This window comes from Saccostrea echinata, unplaced genomic scaffold, assembly GCF_033153115.1.
Source record: "Saccostrea echinata isolate AGI-Se365-2 ecotype Australia unplaced genomic scaffold, CSIRO_AGI_Sech_v1 ptg000054l, whole genome shotgun sequence".
Taxonomy (NCBI): domain Eukaryota; kingdom Metazoa; phylum Mollusca; class Bivalvia; order Ostreida; family Ostreidae; genus Saccostrea; species Saccostrea echinata.
Genome location: NW_026889803.1, coordinates 1,921,198 through 1,940,446, shown reverse-complemented (window position 1 = coordinate 1,940,446; position 19,249 = coordinate 1,921,198). Strand labels below are relative to the sequence as shown.

The 19,249-nt window shown below is 32.9% G+C and overlaps 1 pseudogene; it reads right to left on the bottom strand.

The window, feature by feature from the left end:
- Window positions 1-12,458: 12,458 nt before the first annotated feature.
- Window positions 12,459-19,054, bottom strand: LOC133206364 (uncharacterized; annotated as a pseudogene).
- Between the last annotated feature and the right edge of the window lie 195 nt (window positions 19,055-19,249).

Here is a 19,249-nt window from a genome sequence, read left to right as displayed (position 1 = left end):
ACATTCCATATTTACCTGTTCAAAGTTTTTAGTTTTTTATAAGTACGTGTATTATTTAATCTTTTCTAGAAAGATGTGCATCAATCATCCATTTTATGAACGTCTTTTTGTTATATTTCATATCAAGCAGTAATACAAAACTGTTCCCTAAATAGCACTGTGAGTGTCTTAAATATGAGTGTCTCTCCGTAATATTTTCTTTTTATCAATAAAAATAAAGTCATAAATCAGGCTTTTATTTATAGGTCCGGTAGATATTGTGTTGGAAAGATACTAGTAAATTATAAATTACTGCATTCTTAAAACTGACTAGTGTAAACGCTGATCTATTACATGTTTCTTTGTTTTCCTTAATTTTGCAGTAGATTGGATTCATTTTCTTCCACTTTACATACTTCAAACATCGATTACACATGTTTTATGTTTCATTGCGTTCCAAAATGCATGTACTCTGTAAACATTAAAGATAAATGTATATCTTCTTCCTTACGTTCTTTTTTTCTCCGTCTTAATTACTAGTAATCCTCACTTCTATAAAGTACATTGAAAGTAACACTACACTAATACGAATTAAAATATATCTAGTATTTAAAAAAAATCCTCTAGATAGATACTTTAGTATGATTATATAAAATTTTTCTTTAAGATCTACAGAAATGTATATTACAGATACAGGTTATCTCTCTTTTGTTATTTTACTGAACAGACAGCAATGGCCAACTAACAACTCAGCTAGACAAACGAAATGATTCAACTTTTCCATCGCCAATTTTCTGGATTCCAACACTTTCTGGATCATTCAGAGACTGACATTCATTCTAATGAACGGAGATCTAATTTAAACTACAACCTGTTGATTAGAAGTTAATTAATCAAGAAATATTTTGGTATATTTGATACCAAATATTTTGGTTAATTATGAAGGGGAAGACCTCGACACTTTGTCAGAATAGATTAAATGTTTTAAAAGTATATTAAAGAATCATATTAAAAAATTAAAAGGCAAAGTTCGTACAATCAATCCTTCCGTTTTCAGTAAGCTGGACGTGATAAAAGAATTAGAAAGACTACATGAACAATATGTTATGGTTCCACCTGCCAATTAAGCTTGTAATAATGTAATCTTTTTTGCAAGGATCATTATTACAACTGCATTTGTATGGGCGCCCATACATTTGGTTTTAATTCCGCATCTGGTAATCCAACCTATATACTAACAGCTCCTTTTCAAAGGCAGAATCATGTTTCAGTTTTTAATACTTTCAACATTTACGTGAACGGAAATGAAATGGATTTACTGTACCTGGATTCTAAAACTTCATAAAATTCCTTACAAAGATAAAAAGATTGTAGAGTTCAGTATATGCTCTATCAAGCCCCTATATTTACTCCTCACAAAGTATTACTGTAACTGCTATGAGAAGAAACTTTCAACATAATGTGCTAAAACATATTCAAGAAGTGGTGTAAATCAAATATGGATTCTTAAGTTCCAAAGAACCTTTTAAAAATTCTGTATCAAAATTTTTCCCAAAACTAATAAGTTTAATATGTATGACTCATCAACAGTTTATACAACCAACTAAAGACCAGGCTTTTTGACATAATAAACAACTTCTTCTTCAATAAAATAGAACTCGAAAAATCTATACACGAGTACTGTGAAGCTGATTTTTAAACAGATGCTTCAGTTCCTCCTTGACAATATTTAAGTCTTTGGAGACCAGGTTTCTTACAATCGGTTAGGAATCAAACGATGGGCACTTATTGTGCCCCTTTATTTAGCCTAACTATGTGTAAATTCTTATGAAGCAGAATTTATTCTAAGACTTCTATATGCTTTGACCTTCAATTCTACATTTATAGATATATCGACAACGTTTAATCAATCAGTAATAGTTACTTTCATTAATATGCCGACTCGATATATTCCAGTGACCTCGAAATGAAAGACAACATAGAATCTGTCACATCTTTTCATTTTTGGATGTTTTACTGAATAGAGATGCTTATGGAAAATCAACAACAAAACTGTACGACAAACGGGACAACTTCAACTTTTCCATTGTCAACTTTCCCTGGTTATGTAGTAATACTCCAATATTACATTGCAAATGTTGTTTATGTCTCCCAATTAAAATATGGTAAGAGCATGTTTTCAATACAGTAGAATTCTAAACCAAGGCAGGCCTCTGATAAATAAGTTGAAATTACATGACTTTCAACTGTCTGTTGAAAGTCAGCATTTTGCAAATTCTACGGTCGTTTTAATGACCTTGTTTGCAAACACAACCTATACCTTGGGTCGTATTTTGGCTGACTTGTTTCATACCCATTGTATATACTATGAGAATTCCTTATCACCTGATCAACAAAGAGTGCTCACGGCGGTGTGACTGGTCGATAGGGGATGCTTACTCCTCTTATAGGCATCTGATCCCATCTCTGGTGTTTCCAGACATTGTTTTAGTCCTGTTCACGTTTCGTTCTGTTTACAGCATTTTTAAGATTGATCACAGATAATTTGAACATATTTTATAATTACATTGTTATACACAAAAGCATCGAAAACAAATTCCTCACATTCAGATCTTGATTGTCCACGATCTTTTTGGATAACTTGGATAGAATAAAAATCAAAGTGAATTAAGGTATCATATTTAATACAAAGTTCTCAGGGTATTAATTTCTAACAAACATCAACCATATTTTCAATTTTAATCATATTGTTAAAAATCCGCAGTATTACGGGGTCGTATCACTTTGTTTTATGACATTTTTTTCGAATGTGGTTCACATCAGGAGTAGCATCGATTTTATTTATTTTCTTTCATTATTCATTTATTTATTTATTTTGTAAAAGGAAAATGACTTATCATGGAATACCTATTTCTTGGGGCGAAGAGGGCCCTTAGGTTCAAACTTTCTGAAGTTTTGAGCCTGTCTTCAGGACGGTTAACTTTAAAACGTATTTGGATTTTAAGAAAACAAATTGATTAGGGATTACATGTATACATAATTACAAATATGAACCAGAAATTAAAAAAAATTATTAATACCATGAAAAATTCTGCTTGCAATAGATGATTCGTCAAACATTAAAATTTAATTGAAGTTTAAATACACCCACAACAGAACAGAATCAATTAGCAATTTCAGTGTCAGAACTCAACTCAAAAGTCAATAATCGTGACTGAATTTTTTGAAATTCCAAGCTAGGCAGCCAAGGACAAAAGAGGACCAAGGCCGTGTATCCGTACATTGGATTTGCTTTGTAGTAATTGTCCCAGGGGAACAAGCAGAAGTAGCTTGTAGATTTTTTTTTTATATCCACCTATAATCATTTCAACAAGTTGACTTAGGTATTTGTAAAAATATTTCATTGTTTTTATGACTTTGATCGACTATTTGAATATTGAAAGAATTATTTGTTTCAGTCTCATACTTCATATGTATGTAGCGTGAAATATGAAAATTTCTTGCAAACAAAATGATGTCTACTAAGCTGTCTCTCGTACCTTAATTTTGGATGTGTAATTGTTGCTAATAATATTGATCTAAATTGTATGATATATGCATAATTGAATCCAGTTGTAGATAACAATGAATTATTTATTAACCCTTTTCTTTTTCTAGTCTATATGATACTGACAGTTAAGAACATGTACCATATTTGGCTGTTTTAGTATTTGTGACGAATTTCATTATGTTATATAGTGTACACACTTTTTCAAACAACAGAAAGATATTTCAGCTTATTAAAAAATAGCCATTTTAAGTTAACTGAACTAATAAATACAAACTATGTTTAAAAAAAATATCTTTGTCAAAATTAAAAAAAAAAACACTTGTTCTTCTCTTACTCGTTAGAAATAATTATATATGTTTCTTTATTTTTTTCCTTTTTGTACTTTCTTATATATCTATACTTGTACCTATACTTCTTATTCCAGTGAACTGGAGACTGTACCATGAAGTGCATTGTTTGTAACTTGGGGTATTATGATGTATGATACTTTCAGTATTTTTCTTTTTGTTAAAGGCCTGATTTGTGTTTATTTGTCTTTTGAGTTAAATAAAGTACAAATCAAACCTTAAAATATAACTTTTATTTATTATCTAGATACTAGAGAGGTGACTATACTCTGTATTTAAACGTGTTTTCTTACTTATTATGCCTTTAAAAGTCAGTTTGTTCGCGGGTGTATAATGCATTCTATGTTCGAATTGTATTAATTCTGATTAAAACGTTTTTCAGCTATTTCTCTATGAATTTTGTTCATTAGAAGTAGAATTTTATACTATTTCATTCATAAAGAAACGTTAAGACCAAATGAATGTTTGCCCAAAAAATTACAGTGTTTAATGAACCATGGTTTGATTGTTTTATTACTTTCGGAAATTTAAATATGGAATTAAATGCCATGAATTTACAGATAATAAAATTTATTGCATAAATAAAAAACACAAAGCTTTGTCTTTTTTCATTCAACCACAGAATAATTCTTCAAATAACCAAATAAAGTTATGTCTAGCACTTGAATCGAAAAAAATATAATGCATTCATCACCATAACACAAACGCCCCATAAAAAGTTTTCCATTCATCATGTCATTTTTATAATTAAATCAGTATATCTTATGACAATTTCAACAAATAAACAAGCTGATTTTCTAGTTTATTACTGAAAAGGGTGAAAATAACGAACAGTGATGAAATCGACGTCAGAAAACAACACGTATCCCTGAAGAGCAACAGAGATTGAATCAGGAGCCTAGGAGGAGTAAGCATCCCCTGTCGACCAGTCACATCCGCCATGAGACCTCTATATTGAACAGGTAAACGGGATAATCTGTATTCAGTTACTAACAATTGATATGAAACCTGTCAGTCAAAAAAAGACGTATCGATAAGATGTACATTTTTAACACTACATGTAATACTAAGTAGTAATTATAGTACTTCTAATCTTACTTTTAACAACGTGTGCTTCGTTCAATTATTCATTGAATATAGTAGCCAGGATCTGTGACTGAAAATGTCCTTCTTTCAAATACTTTCGTTATTTTTACAACATGAACGAACGTAATGACATTGTGAAAAATGGAAACCAGATGAGACAGTGTTGATTGGACGTTAACAGAATAAACATCCTAATCAAAACCACGACTAAATAGCTGTCTTTAGAAAAGCAACTTAGGCTTTTTGACATAACAGACAACTGTTTCTTCGAAATTTTCATATCTTGTTATTGGCTATTATAAAGAATATCTTGTCAAGAATCATTTTGATTTAACACACAAGTACTGAAGTTGATATTAAAAAGATGCTGGAGTTCTTCATTGCAACATCTATGTAGTCATTGGAGACCAATGTCCTCTAACATTCTGTTGGAATTCCGATGGGCACTAATTGTTCTCTTCTATTAGTCAACCTATTTTTACATTCTTATAAAGCAGAATTCATTCAGAAACTTCTACATAAAAAGAAGAAAACTTACTGTGGCCTTCAAATCGATATATAGATATATCAACAACGTTTTATCAAAAAACAATAGTTACTTTAATTTACATGGCGACTCTATATATCCGAGTGACCTCAAAATAAAAGACACCACAGAGTCTACACATCTGTTCCATATATGGGAGTTTTTTATTCACTACAGACGTTAACGACAAACTACATGTAACAACTAAACAATGACAAAAACGGGACGACTTCAACTTTTTCATCGTCAATTTTCCGTATTTATGTAGTAATATTCCACTATCACCTGCATATGGTGTTTACAAACTGATATTCGGTACGTAAGAGCATATATTCTGAGTATGACCAATTTCTAAATCAAGGCAGGCTACTGGCAGAGAAGTTGATGTTACAGGGCTTTCTACGGTCAGCTTGGAGCCAACTTTTCGCAAATTCTAATAGGGTCGTATTTTGGCTTACATTTTTTATACTCGTATAAGGCCTTTGTTTTTATACTGTGTCTACGGATAACGGCGTTTACCTGATTAATACAGTGGGCTCACGGTGGGCGTGACCAGTCGACAGGGGATGATTACTCATCCCATGCACCTGATCCCAACTCTGGTGTTTTCAAACGCCCTTTCACGCTTCGTTTTATTTACAGGATATATGAGATTGATCACAAGTTGTTATCGGTACTTTTTCATTTTAATAATTCTACATGATAAAGTAAAATTGTTAAAAAGGAGAAAATGTAACGAAAATTGTTATCAGATCTTTTCATTAAAAAGCATTTCAGACATTTGACTTTCTCCATAATTCCTTCAAATACTTAGTTTCAAAGCTAGAAGTGTTAAAATGCTTGCTCAAAGTTTTTGTTTATGAAATTCAAAAATATCTGTTCTTGCATTGGAATTTCATTTGTTTTAAATTGAAAACACATTTGTAGTATAGCTCTCTCCCTCCCCAAATCTAAAACAGCCTGGAAAAAAGTTCAGGATTCCATGGGTCCTGAACTTTCAATTTTTTTTATTTTCAAATATTGAAAAATAAAACATCAGAACACCGGTAATCAGTTTAACTAAAATTACGAAATGATGCATATCTCGTTATCATACTTGTCTTTCAATGGCAGAATGTAACCTTTCTTTGCATTATTTTTGTATGCAAGATCATGTTTTGCGGAGATAGAGCAATCTGCTATAATAATTAATTACAAGAAGGTTTCAATAAGGATATAATTCCAGCTATCATCTGCTTTACACGGAAGTAAAATTGCAGGGGTGTGGAAATCTAACTTGGTGTTGGTAACTGAAGTTACTACGTCAGTATGGATTCCTTTAACTCTGACGTTAGAAAATAAAAAGAGCTGTTTATTTCATTGGAAAAGAAACGTAGTTTAGATTATGTTGCCAAAAGCAAATATGAAAACCATAAATTATATAGTCGCTGAAATAATTAAATGAGTTTTCGTCAAAATGCTACTGCAGACAGGTCGGTTGTGCGTTTTAACAAGTGGTCAGTCAGGCGTGGGTGTCCCAGATGGATGGTGAGGCCACAAAAAACATAAAATCTTAATCAAACTGACAAGTGCGGTTCCGAAAAGCGCCGCTAAATTGACAGGTGACGAAAAAGGAATTTTATCCCTACTTGTCCTCACGAACCAATAAGACAATAAGTCGGATACAGGGCATTTTTCTGTTGAGACAGCAATAAAACCTAGTGAGGTTTGCAGACATTACTTAAACATTTCTAAGAAAAAAAGAAGTTTAACTTTTTAATGTTCTATGAAAACATTTCCTTGGAGTTCCTGATTAAATTGCTTTTGCTTAGCCGGAAATGTACCAAAATCCTTCAAAGGGACAACAGTCAAGTCCAATACATAAGAGATGAAGACGTTATGTCATAAAAATGATTTTCTATGAAAAGAGAACAAGACCAAGTCAATGTTTTCAACATTGTACACATGGATCCATGCTTGTCAAGGATAATGTTCAACTAAAGTCTTTTAACCTGTTGATTTCTTCACTATATACTTTAACCAAATGTACTCCTGTAGTTAAACCCTTTTACCTCTGGTATGTGTCATTCTAAAAAATAAACACTAAGTTGTCCAGTTTCTCAATTTAGAGCAATGCTTCGACATATTATAGACAATTTTTTAAAACACTGTCCTCTGCAAAGTGACATTTTTCTAAAATACCAATGCAGTCTCAAATGAATTATTTCGAAGTACTTCCTGACAAATGTATATACTTACTATCGCTCCAATAAATAGGTTCCTGATGTTATAACGTGAATGCCCCTGACTCTGTACTCACCCTTCCTGTTCCCGGTACTGTCCTCCGGACCGACAACGAACCTGTACCCAGCAGACTCTACGGCGTTCCTAGCTTCCACCCCTCTGTGACCAGGTATCATTTCTACATTTCTTCTTTGTAAATTTTCATACTGGCAAAAATCCTCCGGGGCACCATAGCTGAATCCTCTGACAGCGCCGATTAGATTTAACACAGCAATTAAAGAGACAAAGTCCATTTTTGAGAATTCTGATTTTAAATCGGTAGAGTCTCAAGTAAATGTAGGATGAGAAAAACTAAGTAATTTTTTTCAAAGTCAAAGATTTCCGCTTTTTTCTTAATAAGATTCTCACAATGTGACAGATGCCCTGGGGAACTTCTATACCTATATATTGCCTGTCGAAATTATTTCATCTGCTGACCGTTTGACAAACTGTCTACAATATGTTCAATCTATGCACGTCAGTCTGCAAACAACAAAATTAATTCTCCTGAGATGAAATCCGCACGTGCGCACAAGGCCACTAATAAATATGCCTTGAAGGTTTTTTTGTTTTAAAATATCTGTATTATGATACTGTATATATTGACAAACCATCCCAATATTCATTGTGTCGTGCACATCCTGCTTTCTTACTAATTAATTTAGTTCCTTTTTAATTAGCAAATAGACATATTATTCATAATGATATACATTGTACTTAACTTGAAATTAAAATAAAGACATGATGTTGCATTTTCACAATATTCCACTTTGATTGTTTGTTTCACGTTGAGTTTATCAAATTTTTGAGGTAAAAAAGTATTTTCAAGATAAAATAAAGGGGAAAAAGATAGAGACTATATTCCTAGTATCAGTTATTTAAAATATTTCAAAGTTTATTTCCTTATAAAATGAAACTACTTCAATTCCAACTGATTTTTAGCTCTACTGGTCAGAGACCAGAAGAGCTTATGCGATAGTAAGGTGTCCTTCGTCCGTCCGTCCGTCTGTCTGTCTGTCCGTCCGTCTGTCTGTAAACAATTTTTCAAAATGCTACTCCTCCTACAGTTTGGTCTGATTTCAATATAACTTGGCACACAAGTAGACTACAACTAAGATACATAATTTAGTGCATCGGCTTTTGATTTCGATGAACGCTGTTGTCATGGTTACTAAAAATAGAAAGGATGACTGCACTTAACACCTGTTTTTGGGTCTTTTTCGGTTTCTTCTGTTGCTTTTATATCTAAACCTTGTTTCACTTTTGTATATTTATGAAAGAATCCTGTCAATTTGGAACCAAATTTTAATCTTAAAATGATATCAGACTGTGAAACAATAAAATGATTCAATGTTTTTTGTCCTTACTGCTTTCCAAATATAGTGAATTTACACTTACCTGCCCTTGATTGAACATTAGATGAGAGGTGGAGCTAACATTGTAAGAATGGGTCTAAAATAAGACTTGATAAATAACAATGACATGTTTGGAAAAAAGAACGTGATCACTCTTTCCAATTTCCTTCTCCATTCTGTATGGCACAAATACACTTCTGACAAAGGTTTCAAAACGAAATTAACAATATGAGCACGTCAATGTAATTAAAGCAGATTTTATATCAATGCCAGATGACTTAACGTGTTCGAACACAATGTCCTAGTTAGCACAAAACATGCTATCTTACAAGTCAGGTGACGGAATTTAGTATTCACAAAGTTATCTGGGGTAAGAAATCACGTGGTGAATTATAATAATCATATTCAACATGTCACAATCCTTGGTTACAACACAGAGAGCGGATGTAAGAAGAAGCCGTTTTTTCTCTTTTTAACCATGAGCGCATGTTTAAGGAATCACTGTCTAGTTAGTAGAGTATGCCAGGGCATCAACGATAGTTGGAAATGTGGGATAATTTGCATAACGGGCGAACATAAATTATCCCACGTTTCCAACTATCGTTGATGTCCCTGGCATACTCTACTAACTAGACAGTGATTCCTTATATTTCCATTTCATTTTGAAATAAAATTGTAAATTTAGATTTTAAAAATGTAGACTAATATATTTAAATTATACGAGGCCTCACATGTCAATTTCAATGGTCCCCGCCCACTGACGTCAAACACAAAGACAGCTGCACGAGAATTACATGCATACTATGCCTTCTTAGCTACTGACCTTTCGCTTGGCAAAATTTGCATTCCGTTAGAATGATCAAGAAATCAACTCTCCTAACTTTCAAAGAGTTATCACAGAGAAAACAAATAGAAATGGAAATATTTGTCTATTAATCTCCTTTTGACACATTATTATTTATGCAAATATACAACTACTGTTAAACGTAGAACAATAGACAAACATGCGCTGACTATGTATAAAGTCAGTAAAAAAGTGGGCGTCCTCATTATCGAATGGAGATTCAAGAAATTGTGATGACCCCTGCCTTTGAAAACAGATTCGAACTTCGTAAATACACAATTTTATTAAACGTAATTACATAAAGTTGTAGATTGGATGTTGACCATTCTTACAATGAAAAGAAATATGCTTGTTTTGAAAGTTTATTTTGTCGCAAATTTCGCATGTCCTTAAGTGCAATCATCCTTTCTGTGACATTCATTTAAAACGCTACTCCTCCTACAGTTTTGGTCTGATTTCATTATAACTTGGCACACGAGTAAACTACACTAAGATACAAAATCTAGCGCATCGGTTTTTGATTTTGATGAACGGTGTTGCCATGGTTACTAAAAATAGAAATTTCTGTGAAATTCCTTTAAAACGCTACTCCTCCTACAGTTTTGGTCTGATTTCAATATAACTTGGCACACAAGTAGACTACACTAAAATACATAACTTAGTGCATCGGCTTTTGATTTCAATGAACGATGTTGCCATGGTTACTAAAAATAGAAATTTCTGTGAAATTCCTTTAAAAAACTACTCCTCCTACAGTTTTGGTCTGATTTTAATATAACTTGGCACATAAGTGGACTTCACTTTGATACATAATTTAGTGCATCGTTTTTTGATTTCGATGAATGGTGTTGCCATGGTTATTAAATATAGAAATTTCTGTGAAATTTCTTAAAAACACTTCTCCTCCTACAGTTTTGGTCTTATTTTAATATAACTTGGCATACAAGTAAACTACTCACACTAAGATACATAATTGAGTGCATTAGTTTTTGATTTCGATGAATGGTGTTGCCATGGTTACTAAAAATAGAAATTTCTGTGAAATTACTTTAAAACACTACTCTTAATACAGATTTAGTCTGCTTTTAATATAATTTGGTGTACAAGAAGACTATACTGAGATACATAATTTAATGCATCGGTTTTTGATTTCGATGAACAGTGTTGCCATGGTTACCAAAAAAAAAAAGAAATTTCTGTGAAATCCCTTTAAAACGTTACTCCTCCTACAGTTTTGGTCTGATTTCAATCTAATTTGGCACACAATTAGAATACACTATGATACATAATATGCATTTCGGTTTTTGATGTGGTTACTAAAAATAGAAATTTCTGTGAAATACTTTCAAACGCTACTCCTCCTACAGTTTTCGTTTTATTTCAATATAACTTGGCACAGAAGTAGACTACATTAAGATACATAATTCTATTTATTAATGCATATTGCAAATCCAAGTGCTACTTTGTTATACGTACAGACCAGTAGAGCTACAGTCTCATCAGAGACTTCTGGTTTCTATTAGTTATTATTTGTTTCTATTAGCCTAACAATAATATCAAAACCTCATTTCACTCCAAAAATGATTTTAAAAAACGAACTCTCCTTTGGCATTTTATTAATTGAGTAATGGAAGAATAAATCATCGAATGATTTGATATTTCTATCCAAAATACAACGGTTTGTTTTTCAGTAATTTCATGTTAGTGTACACAAATCGTACAAGATTATTTCAGAGGAAGCTAACCCTTAAATATTCAAAAACTCAGATTAAGTAGCAGAACAGGGAAGATGTCCCCAATTTGTTTCAATAATGTTCGAAAAAGAAATTAAAGAGAAGTATTTGAGTCCCCTTTGGTTGACCTATAATCACGTTAATGGAGACATTTTGATGCATTTGACTATTCATTAATTAAACAAACTAGATACATGTTATTTGTTGTACTTAACGTTTTTTAATTAAAATAATGATAATAATAAACACAAAAACCAACAAAATCATAGAGGGAGATTATCATTTATTTTCATGAAAAGGTACGCCAATACGTCGAACAATGATACACCAATTTTTAAATGCAAAATATCGATTTTTTCTATTTTCCGGAAAGTTTCATCTCCCATCAAAAAGTAATTCCATCAAAGATTCATCGTTCCCCTCAGGACAAGCACAGATACAAAGCCCTGCTGGACAAGACTGCTTTCCATCGCTGCATTCTATTTCACAGATCATTTTCATAATGGAAACTGATCCATAGATCGTAGGTTCTTTCCTTGTAAATTTGCTTTTGCAGACCTGTTTTACTGGTGGGCAGTTTTTGCTGTAAGGTGATTTTTTCCTTTCTCTTTCAATTAAAACCCCTGGCTCCCTATCAAATTCTAGCTCAGGGTTAGCAAGGTCCCCTCTGGAGGGTTTTGAGTTAATTGTTGTCAAAGTGGTATTTGCTGTAAAGGAATGGCCTTGTGGCAATTCAAAAAATCCAGAATTTTGATTGCTTTGAAAAGTGTAATAATTCCTCTGCTGATTTCCGACCTGATTTTGGAAATTTTGATTCATATTAGCATCTCTTCCGAATCCACCTTGTCCTTGAATTACGCCCCCGAAATCAACTTGACCTTGAGTAATACCGCTGATACCACTTTGACCTTGCATTACACCACCGAGACCACCTTGACCTTGACGTACATCGGTGAGTCCACTTTGACCGTTGATCCCTCCATTCATGATACCTTGCCTCTGCATTGCGTGATATTGTAAATGCATTTGCGTTATTTGATCAGGTGTAAAATGTGGAAATACTTGAATAAGACGTCGACGTTCTACCATTAATGGTATTAGGACTTGTAATCCACGGTTGTCCGGAATTAAATGGAGAATTTGTGGAGCAGACAAAACAGGGATAAGAGGAATAAGTTGTTGTAATTGTGCGTCATTTATTTGCATTCCAGTCAAAATAGGGGACAATCCAGCGATAGGGACGGGGTTTATTGGGGCACCTGGGATTATATTTCCTGCAACACCTGTTAGACCTCCAGCAGCCAACGGAGCATTAAGAAGGACTCTGTGTTCAGCTGCGACAGGATGTATGCCAACACCGCCATCAACCACCATTCCTGGCTGAGCAACAAGTAGTGGGTTTTGCTTATTTTGTTCATAGCGATCATAAAGCATTCCACCCAAACCTAGCATAAGACCACTCGGAATCAGCAGTTCTAGAAGACCTATGGCTAGTCCACCAACTCCTTTCTTGTATTTTTTCTTATCCACAATTGGAGTTTTGGTCGTTTGGGGTTTTTTCTCTGATTTGATAGGTATTTTGGGGGGTTTAGTTTGCCTATCTGGTATCCGTGGTCTTCGCATAAAAGGCTTTTTTGGCTTGGGAAATATAGGAGGCAGAGGCGTAGTCGTTTTTGTTGACAAGGTCGTGGCTATTTCTTTTCTGTCTATTATAAGGGTAGGCGTTGTTGTTTTGACAGCAGGAGGGTGCTTATCTTCTTATTGAAAAAAAGTACAACATTTAAGAAAAAAAAACAGCTCTGTAAAAATGAGAAAGGAGTTAAGGTATGTCACTCGTGACATGAGTTATATCAAGGATTTTTGTAGATCACATTTTAGATAAGCACTCATATAGCATGACTCAAAATCACAAAGAAAATTGAGGGTCAGTGTGCATCTTATTGAGCAACGGTACAATTAACTTGACCTTTTTGCACGTAAAATAGTTTGAAAACTATAGAAAAATTTATCATTGAACAGATCATGCAAATTAATGCGCATAAATTATTGCGTGAGCTCTTTGCACTAAAAAAGTATCATTTTGGGGGTATTAAAAATCTAAATGGGCAATAAGTATTTTCTTGTATCAAACTTTTTATGACTTAAGTGCTGATTGCTTAGAAGTATCGTGTAGTTTAAAATAATGTAAGAAAAATTTAGGGCCAGTGATATAAATTTTGAGACATTGGTCAAAATATGCGATTTTCAGGCAAAAAAGTGTAAATCTTATCTTGATTTCTTCAATATATCTTCCTTTCTTAGCAAAGTCTGTTGAGTGAATGTGTAAAATTTGTTCTAAAAACATTCATTGAAACCTGAATTTAATATTTCCAGCATATGATTACGGAAAAATTCTCAGAGTAAAGATATATAGGGCTAAAGTTCGAAGATATTAAATTGAACAAATGTGAAGAATTGAAGAATTTTCATCTAAATATCCTTCCACCTCAAGAAATAGTCCCCCTTAAATCTTTTTTCTTAGTGATTTTGTGAGCAGTTTTTAAATTGAATGTTATGTAATTTGCATTGTTTAATTCAAATTTGTTATTAAAAATGAATTGCAATAAATAGTTTTGACGTTAGAGGTTCTAACTGAACTTTTCTTTAAAGCTGACGAGTGACATACCTTTTGAAATAACAAAATTTGCTATTTATTACCTTTGTGTGTCATACTATCATATTTTGAAGTGAAATCGGGCCAAGGGAAATTTGACGGAGTCTGCGCAGATTCAGGGATTATTGAAATGTCAGCACAATTTACAAGGGTCGTCTGTGGGCCAAGACCTTTACCACAAATCCGTTTACCTTCGATAACCTCACAACCCTCGTCAACGTCTGCAAGGCAAGTAAAGCTTAGGTAAAAATTGTGTTTCGTTTCTCTTCGTTTGTTTCTTTAAGCAAACATAAAAAGTAAAAATTTATACATTTAGAATCAAAGAAATAATTGATTCCATGACATTCTTACAATATGATGTATACGTACTTGTAACCCATGTCCACTGCATGGTGCACAGTTTGCACAAGAATCCAGTAGGTAATTGTAAAGGTACCACTACGTCATTAGAGGCGTTAACTTTCGGAACATATATTTTTTTAACATTGGGAGAATTAGCCAAACTCAGAACTGTCTTATCAAAGCAACTCTGTGTTTCCTCTAACGCATTCTTCGGGTTACAGAGCTTAAATATATAGTATCCACCATTGCCGTTTTCGGATACCTCTATGGTGACATTGATGATCGAGCCTTCTCGATAGAGGTAAGTAGGCTGTCGATTGGCGGCATATTTTCCATTCGGAATTTCATTGTGTCTGGGTGCGTTGTAAAAGTCTCCACATACACCACATCTTCTGTCCAAGTTACCGTGCAATATCTGAGGGAATAATTAGAGTTGTGGATTTTTTTGCGTAGAGTAAAACGTACCTGAAATTCTACTGTTTATAACGTTAAAATACTGTAAACATCCTGAATATATTATCTTCAATTACAGAATAGGCAATATTGACTGTATCTTTATCTATAACTATTGCATTAAAATAAAATTATTTGACGTTCAAAGTTTTATTAAGGCATATTAAAGCATATAATAGACACGTGATTATAATATTTATCAATATGATGTTTTGTAGGAAACAGAAACGTCAAACGGCAATGCGTTGACTCTGGACCCCTGACGTTGTGAGGATGAAGCGTCATAATATAAAAGCAGCATGGTCTACAATTTTCATTATTACATACACGTACATTACTACTCCTGACAACTTTCACGATTATTGAAGTTTTTCTGTCGGTAAAGAATATGAAATGGTGTACATCACAAATGTTTTACAATAAATAGTTATTGAAAATTTGACAAATCAAGCTGTTGTTTTTGTCTCATTACTCACTGCATAATACACACTACCGTTAGCCGTTAAAGTATGGTTTTATACAATTATTGCCACTGAAGTTAATACGATGATTTGGCCACCTGAGGAGTACAATATTCACCGAGCCTGAAGGGCGAAGTGAATATTGTACTTCGAGGGTGACTAATTCATCGTATTGAATAAAAAAAAAAAACAGCAATAATATTTTTTATTATGATTCCAGGCCCCTTTAATTTGACATTTCTTCGCCCATTTTTTGGTGCGGTTTAGAAAAAATAAATGTCAGGCACTTAGCATCGATTTTAAAGGGGGCATTATAAGGGGGAAAATGACATCTTACCTGAAAAAATCTTGACGAGCTCCCCAAAAGAGGAGAATTCCATATCCAAACTCCATATCTAATTTCAGGGGTAGGAGGTATGGTTAGGGTCCATTAAAGTAGAAGGATTCTTTTACAATCAAAATGTGTGATGGGAGGGGGAGGCAACTAGACTTTTATGACTTTTAAGGGTTATGTTTTAAGCGTATATACTAATACTGTATTAAAAAGTGGGGGGGGGGGGGGCACCCAGACTTTCAATGAACATTTTCAAACTACATTAATAGTAAACATTTAGGTTCAGATAAAAACGGGGTATCCTCTCCCCACCCCACCCCTGATTCTATTTGCCTGAATGTTATGTTCACCTGAGTGGAACGTGTGAAAGTGAAATTACTTTTCAGAACTAATATCAATATGGAAGTTCTCAATGTATTTTAAGTTCAATGTAAAAAAGAAAATAAATCCGTATGATAACCTGAAAGGTAGCGTGCAGGTGAACATAACGTAGTATTTTTTTCTACAACAATCAGAGAGCTAGGAATTATTCAATCATATGATAATTCTTATTTCGTAATGATGTAATCTTTGATTTAGCTGTCACTGTGTTTGTTACTCAAAAGTGTTAAACTAAAAATAGTTTGACCAAGAGAAAGAGAAACCTTTTGTGAATAAGTTTATAAAAGTACATGGCATACATGTAAGTACATGTACATTAAAGCAAGGAATGACAGTTCAGATGGCATGCCTGTCGGTATGAAGCGTTTTTTTAAGTTTGAGGTATCTTTCGATATCAAAAAATGATATTTAGATATTTTTTTTTAAAAATCGACCTTTTGATATCAGAAAATTATTTCCTTAAAGAAAATATTTTTTCTTGTATTCCTGTTTCAGGAAGTAACTGAAATGTTCTTACATATATAAAAAAAGGGGGGGGGGGGTCAGAAACGATTAATTATGAGCTCGCAAGCAAAACCTTGTAAGTAATTGTTTTATGGAAAAGAATACCTTGTTTTCGGACTTTCCTTGTAAAGGATTTATTATAACTAAGTATTATAATAAAAGTAAAAAAGTCAACCTGTCATTTCAATTATTTTCAAATTTAGCCACAAACAACTGAATTCCATTATTCTCATCACAACTAAATCTTAAATTTAAATCTTAAATGTGTTGCAGGGAATCTACGGTAAGGGTGTATTTAATAAGAATCTATGTTATTCACTGAGTGTGATTTTCAGTTTCTACAATATAGGAATTTCCTTAAGGGTCAAGAATCTCTTCCAACTGATATTTGAACGCAACCCACGGAGTCTTCAGCACCAAGATGTTTTAGTTATGTCGGTAATAAGAGATTTCACTACTTTGCAGCATTGTAAATCTGCATATCTTTGAAGACTAAAATGCTATTTACCTAAATAATACTCATTAGAGGATTCCGCTATTTATACTGCCATTTCCTCCCAAACTTATATTTAATTAAATTAAGGTTACGCGAATTTATATTTCTCGTAATTTTGATTTTTCATACGAAAAGGTTAGGAGGCATTTTTAAAATAAAGTTTTTTTTAAAAAAAAAAAGAAAAGAAAAGAACACTTTTCAAATCAGAAACTGATTTCTGATATCAAGATTGTAAAAAATTCCAGTTAATTCCTATTTAAAAACCCTGATTTACAGATATCAGACAGACAATTTTTTTTTTTCAAATCCAATATTAATTGTTTTCTGATGAAAATTCTGACTGAATTTCATTTCTATTTAAAAAAAAAGTTTCGGTGTGAAAATTTCGAATTTTGAAGTCAAAAATACACATTTTAAACAGATACTAATATTACTTTCTTTTTTTTTTTATAAAGATATCCAATGTTGTAAAGATATCCAATGTTATAAATTGAATTCAGCAACGCGATTTGAGAATAACTGTAAGGAAGACATTTGATATGATCTCATATATTTCAATGAAAATATCGTGTTTTATCAGAATATTTAGGCAAGTCATGAAATCGTACCCGGTATGCACAAACCTCGCCAATCTTGTCTACTTATGTTGATGGATGAGCACCCCAAGGGTTTATATCTAATTAACACGAGTATACTTCTTTGTGAATTCTAGTCTACTACATGGCAGATTTATTTCCCCAAATACTGCACGATTTTCTGCCTTAATTACTGAAAATAATTCTCCCGAAATAACATTATTTAGGTATCTTAGTTGTTATAATATGATTACAAATGGCAATATTAAGATACAATTACGAAATCTAATAGATATTATACATATAGGTTATTAGAATAATGTGTGGTACATGTACCTAAACTACATATTTATAGCTGTTTTGCTCAAACCAACTCTCTGGAGCAGATTTTTTTTTTCATCCGTGATACTCACATTGGCTTAAGTTGGTTCATTGTACAAAAACAGAAATTTGTTATATTTATAACGAGTGTAAATATTTTGCAATTAAGTCTACATTGAAATATTTAAAATGTAGATATACTTGATATTGAATCCCATTGAAATCTATTGAAAGATTTTATGAAGTGCGTGAAAGAAATTGTAATTCATAGAAATGTTATTGTTGGAGAAGTTTGGCATATGTATTAGAGAATACATAGAGACGTTTAAGTAAACTGAGCCGAAGCAGTTACGTCGAAATGACATATATATACGTAACTCAGCTTTGCAACTATGGATATACATGTATAGAGTCATTCAGATCCTTAATGTGACTGTTTATAATCTTTGTGAAATGTCTAGTTCTATCTTCATTGTTAACGATTATTTACACTTTTGCAAAACACTTCATCTAATAAAGCAGTTGATTTATCGAAATCTTGATTAATGAAGAAAGGATATGGGGGAATATTCTATTCATCTGAAGAATCCTAACTATTACCTTGACGTTTCCACAGTTCAGAGAATCGTAATCGGTGTTTGGTTCTGGCACCGTGGTCCATATATCTGCAAAGTACATAAAAGTGGCGGCACGTGCAGTGGGACATTTCAAAAACGCTCTTGGTCCCGTTTCTTGAGTTTCTACCTCAACAAATATCACCAGCAGGGCGAAGAGAACACAGAATATGAATTCCTTCATTTGGTCCATCAATTTTTGAGTAATCACCAGTCACTATACACCATTTTTTTTAACTTAGGTTTGTCATTATAGGGTTACTGTGACATTCATCCTATTCCGGTGAAACAATCTGGCGACAAAATTTTTCGTCATTCAGTGGTAAGATGTCGTATTATTGGTTCATTATAATGAGTTCATAGGTTAATGATTTTCTATAGGTTAGGTTATATATTATAACTGAAATAAATGTCGCCTTCCCTTCTGTATAAC